General features: G+C 39.3%; 1 long non-coding RNA gene across 3 annotated transcripts in view; it reads right to left on the reverse strand.

Moving 5' to 3' along the window:
• The window catches only part of LOC139045484 (uncharacterized), a 59,827-nt gene extending 54,142 nt beyond the window's left edge, over nt 1-5,685 (reverse strand). For 2 of the 3 annotated variants that reach the window (XR_011503838.1, XR_011503837.1), the window contains exon 1: nt 5,509-5,672. This is a non-coding gene — a long non-coding RNA (uncharacterized lncRNA). Of the gene's footprint in view, nt 1-5,508 lie in introns of all 3 variants that reach the window. The other variant, XR_011503839.1, reaches the window with a different exon arrangement.
• Between the last annotated feature and the right edge of the window lie 315 nt (nt 5,686-6,000).

The following is a 6,000-nucleotide window of genomic DNA, read 5'->3' on the forward strand; positions in this document are numbered from 1 at the left end:
CGTCTCCACACTTCCTTTGTTAGGCCACATGTTCGAATGTCTAGGACATTGCACTGATTTCTAAGAATTTCTTGTTAATATATTTTTGGCAGCATATAAGCTTCTTATACGTTGAAAACAGCAGAAATGGACTCCAGAAAACTTAAGAAGAAGGGGGGGAATTGATTGAGATAACACTGTGGCATGTCAAGGCACTAAACATAAGGAGTTGACCGATTAGATCTGCAGAAGGAGAAGAAAGGTGGCCGGCTTCTAGGTCTTCTGGAAGGAGGTATAAAATTCATGTGTCTTCCACCATGTTGATGTTAACGTCACTCAGTTCCATTCACTGCCAGCAAGTGGGACTCTGTTTCAAATTTCAAATTCCTGGGAGAGAGAACCTGGCTTTATTTGGGCCCTTGTTCAGACTGGCCCAGGCATTTGGACTCAAGACATTTTCAGTGGGGCCGAGGTCCACCCTTGTGCATCAAGGATCCCTCCCAGAGATGGAGAAACTGCTGTGAGAAAGCCACATGTAAGAGAGTTCTACTCCTCTGGAGTTACAGGTATATTGTATGGCAAGTATTGAAGAAGATTAATTTGACGTATTGAAATCAATACTTTTTCAATGTTCCTTCCTCGCTTTTTCTGAGATCGGTATATAAAGTCTCTAACATTTCCTTGGGTCATTGATGGTAGGCATTTGTGTGAAAATCTAGGATCTTTCAGGTGTAGCTGGTTGCAAAATTTCAGTCACAATACAACTTGCATATAAAGCCAAAATGTAATTTATTTTCTTTATTTTGGTCGCAGCTCATCTTGGCTTCTTCCTGAGCCCTCAATCGGTGGTGAGTGAGGTAAGGGAGAGAAATTAATTAAATGTCCAATCAACTTTGGAGCTGTCAGGCCTGATAATTTAGGCTGTTTTTCTCAGTTGCTGTTCATTCTTCCATTTGGCTGGAATGCCCAGTCTCTTATGTATTTACCCCTTTCCCTGCTTCATCCCCTAAGATGACATTCTGATGTGTGGAGAAAGGTGGGTGCGGTTTATGAGTCCTACTGGCCTTGGGGATATAGTAGGAATTCTCAGATGCACATAATCCCCTGTATTATCTTCTGAACCTCTCCTTGCTAAGTCCATTGTCTGTGTGGCCTCTGGATGACTGCTTGCATCCCTGGAAGCAGTTTGGAGCTGGCGAACTCGTGAGCCTTCACTTTGGCTTGGGAAGAATGATAGGGGAAGAGCAGGCAACTCCTCCTGTGGCTATGGCCTCAGCTCAGCTCTCTCTGTATGTGGATCCCTGAGTCCCCGCCATGTGCTCAATCCAGCTCAGCAGCCACTGGTTCATTTGCAGTCCCTGCTGTGGGGCTCTCTTGCCCCGTGACAGAGCATCCACCCCTTAAGTAACCAAGAGTAGTCAGAGAAGCTCAGTGGGACCTCCCTCTGCCTAATCACATGACAAGGGCAATGGCCATTTTGATGTGGGCTTTGTAAGAAATGCTGTGTCAATTCTTCATGTTTTGGAGGGCATGCATCGTATGGAGAACACCTAGTGTTGTACCTTTAACATTCTAGTCCTATTTGTTCTGGACATTAAAATTTTCTGGACACTTTCATGAGATAAAACTATTGAGGTCTAAGGTTATTTCTGAGTGCATGAAAGCCACAGATGAGAGAGTTTCTCTGACCAGACAACTTTTGATGTCATGGGTCAAGCAGAAGTCTTCTCTCCAACGGTAAAATTAGATTTCCAATTGTGCAAGGGCTAACCTTAACTTGAATCTCTTCCCTAACCTGTTGCACTATGAGGATTTTCCGAGGTTGCCTAACTCTTAACAGAAAATCTAAATGTTCACAGTTCTTGGTGTAGTTTCTGGATCTAGAATGTCTTTTATTATTATCACTTGCATCTAAATAGCAGAGTATTTTTTTTGATGAAGGTTGGTATGGTAAATGGCCTTTCTATTATAAACCTATATCTATGAATCTATTTGTATTAAAACAACATAAGCAATTTTATTCCAAGTTTAGTGTGATCTTTTGAGAAGTAACTCCAAAGATGTTTTCTCAGTGGTACCTCCTCAGAGTCCAGTGTTTGGATTCTGACTTGCATTGTCTTTACTGTTTCTGGTTCTCGATTGCCACGCCTGCAGATATGTAAAAGGAACTTTCCATGTACCTATTTTGTTTTTTTTTTTTAAATATTGCTCTTCTTTAGTCTCTGTATGTTGTATGTTTTCTTTGTAACCAGGAAGTAGTTACAAAGTATACATAAATTGAACCTCCTATTTTCATATTGATCTTTTCGGAGAATGTTATGATTTTCCTTCCCCTGCTGCTTGTGACTCTTCTCCGGCTAGATCTTCTTATTCTTAGAACTCCTGGATCCTTAACATTTGGGGGTTCTGTTTAGACCTGTTTGAGCATGTCTTATAAGTTATTTCTCTGGAAGAATGCACTTGCGTTTTCAGCGTATTTGCACGCCCAGGAAAGCTGTGGGCCCAGGTGAGAGGCCATGGCTTTCAGATTTCTTTTCTTCCTGTGTGATAACTGCCAGGTAGGTGGTATGGAGACAGGCTCCAAACAGTGGAAGGGCCTTCTCTTCTCCACTTCTCAGCCAAGGGCATTCAATCACTTATTCCTTCTCTCCAGAAAGATTTCTTGAGTGTCTACTGTTTCTCAAGACTTAGGAAGGGTTGACAGGAAACAGAAAGCTCTGTCTTTGGCCACAATTTATGCTTAACTCCAGTCAGTATTCTTTCTTTCTCTTACTTGTAGAGGGATCCACATAATGAAATATGGAAGGTCAAATTATGGTCATCACAAACATTAGCAAATAAAATATGTATAAACTAAACTCACATGCCAAGAGCCACCATTATAGTCATTATCTTCAATATTTCCGTGAAATTATTATATTAAGTGCTTGCAGACACATTGAGCTATCATGTTTATGGAGCACATGAACTAAAACATGAGGGAAAACAGGCATGGCAGACACCAAAAAGACAGGGATGTATAGACGAATGCTAAGGCAAACATTCATTCTTCATTGAGGTCATCTGCTCAAACCACATGACAGGTTAAATCATACTATAATAATTTTTCTCCTGCAGATAGGTCCAAGATGAACTCATGAATTAATAAAAATATCATATGTCTTAATGCGAACCTTTGGTGTACATTACATGTATATGATATATCAAACCATAGTGTAGAATTTTGTCTGCTAGATATATTTATTGTTTTTTATTCTCAAGATAAGCTTTGTGACTCTTTTTGTTTTTATTATTTTATTTTTTTGCTCGGAAAGATTCACCCTGAGCTAACATCTGTTGCAAGTCTTACTCTCTCTCTCTTTTTTTCCTCCCCAAAGCCCCAGTACCCAGTTGTATATTCTAGTTGTAAGTCCTTCTAATTCTTCTATGTGAGCCACTGCCGCACCATGGCTACTGACAGATGAGCGGTGTAGTTCCCCACTCGGGAACTGAACCCAGGGGGCCAAAGTGGAGCATATGTAACTTTAACCACTAGGCCATCAGGACTGGCTCTTGTGACTTGTTTTAACAGCACAACTGGTTCAATCTCTTCTCTCTGTATGTATGTATATATATGCATACTACACACATAAAGTAAACATATATGCCTATACATTTTTATGGACAAATAAATCCTCCATGAGTACTTTGTTTCCCAAAACCAGTGTTTGCAGTGTAATTTTTAAAAAGGTATTTTATCCTTGCTAAATAATTATATTTTTTAAAAAGCCTATGTAACAATGTTACAGGTTTTACTTTTTAAGACGTTCACTTAGTTATCAAAAAAGTCCCTAGAATGCCGATAAGTGGCCCATAGAAGAACATTTACAAATTAGACAAAAAACAAATTCGTGCTTTCTAACATCATCAACTAACGGTTATAAAATAACCAAGTGGTTCTGAAAGAGAGGCTAAGTAAAAAGACTTACTATTGGGAAATACTAGAAATTACACATCTGTCAATCCAAACCTGCCAGTGGTACCCAACACCGCTATTTTCTTCTTTCTTATATAAGACTGTATCATCTTTACCAAATAACATTCTGTGCTGTTCTCAGACTACTGTTTCTTTAGCATCTTCTTTAAACTTTTACTTTATTCTTTGACCTGTTGTATGTGGTAGAAAGGGGAGCTCTCAATAAGTTAAGTTTTTGATGAATCTCCTCTCCCAAGGCTCTTGGCTAACAGATGCAAAATAGTGAACTTAATGATTTTGTGGTAACAGAAAGATTTATTGTAATGGCAAAGACTTCACCCACTGAATTTCAAAAATGATGCCAAGAATGACCCCTGGATGACCCTTCACCACAAAACATTGGGATGGTTGCAACATTATGGATTTACAAAAGTTAATTTCTGACCCTCTACAAAGTTATGTGACTTATTTTACTTCTACTCTTGGTGGGTGGATGGAATCCCTATGAAGATAATTAGTATCTTTTTCTATTCCTCTATATCTTATGTGGAATTCCTTATGCCTAACCCAGAGTTAGAGAGCAGTTTCTCCCTGCTCTTCTCTTAAGCAATTTATTTTCATTTACTTTATATCCATCTTTACCAGTTTTCTATAATCTAATTTACAGTAATGATATGCTAATATGTAAACCAGGGAGAAACTTCTTTCCCTATGGGTCCATATGAATTGGTCAAGGGCAATGACAATTCCAAGGAGAAATTTGGGCTTGAAAACTGAGTTCCCACCACCGTGAGCCTCCCTGGCACTTAGCCATTGTATCTAAAGCTTCTTCTAAGAACATCACAGCAGGTTGTCCTCTGATTGCCAGTAGATTCTCCAAAAGGTGGGACAAGTGTAAGAAAAGCATTTGACAATCTAGTCTCTAGTGAGATGACTCCATATGAAGGTCATCATTTAAAATAGAGTCATATTTAGCAGCTCTTCAAGCAAATACCACAATGCATTTTATAAAACATATCAAGATGGCAAAACATTTCAGTCCCATTGGAAGAGAGTCTTTATTTTATATTTTCCCCCTTATCTAAAATGGGCGATTGCTTTTCTGCCAAACAGGCTCAAAAGGGCCATGAAAACTAAAGTCCTTCAAAGCTATTAAACGCATCTTCAAATTTACAGTAAAATTCAGCATGACAAACCTCCCAGTAAAAACCTCTGGAGCATCGTAACAGTACTCACACAATTTTTCTTTAAGGTAGTATTTTAGTATTCAACACCTTGAAAAACAGGGAAAGCACAACCAAAGAAATCCAAAATAGAAAAAAAAACCCACCACCAACAAAGACTGAAAAAAAAAATGCAAACAGCCACGCAAGCTATTAAACATATGCCAAAGTAAACAATCAGTGTGGGTTTTCGGGGCTCTGCCCTGCAGGTAGGCTCGGGCAGCAGGGGAGCAAATGGAAGGGGGAAGAGAAAGCCGAGCGGAGCAGAGGGTACGGGAGCTGTGGAGCCGAGCAGGACGGCCTCATTGTGAGCCTCAAGACACACCATCAGCCATGCAAAACAGAACATACCTTTCTGGCTTGCTGGTTCTGTCGGCTGAGACAAAGCAGTCCCATTCGCAGCGGGAGGCCAAATCAAAATGAAATTTTATTTAGTCTGCACTGTCCCCAGATTGGGTTTCAGAGTGACTGCTTTAGGAGATAGCATGGATGTGGCTGATGCATGCTTTGCATATGAAACTGCAGTAGGAAAAGAAATCTACATAATCAAAAAAATCTGTGCTCTGTGTGTCACAAAAACCCTGGACTGCTGTGATTTTACTGCAGTGTATGTTTTCAGGCAGGCCCTTTTGGGGTGAAATACATTTTTAAAAAATGTTTAATACAATATTATCAACAAATAATAATAAATCTGTAATACTCTAGTTTATGAAAATATATAGTTGCCTGGTTGCAACTCTGCCACGTGAAAATAATTGTGATTTTTTTCAGTGTATTCATGAATGCATGAAAAATTTGTGTGAGAAAACAAATTGAATTTTAAAACACGCATGGATTATTTTG

This window comes from Equus asinus, chromosome 6 (assembly GCF_041296235.1).
Source record: "Equus asinus isolate D_3611 breed Donkey chromosome 6, EquAss-T2T_v2, whole genome shotgun sequence".
Taxonomy (NCBI): domain Eukaryota; kingdom Metazoa; phylum Chordata; class Mammalia; order Perissodactyla; family Equidae; genus Equus; species Equus asinus.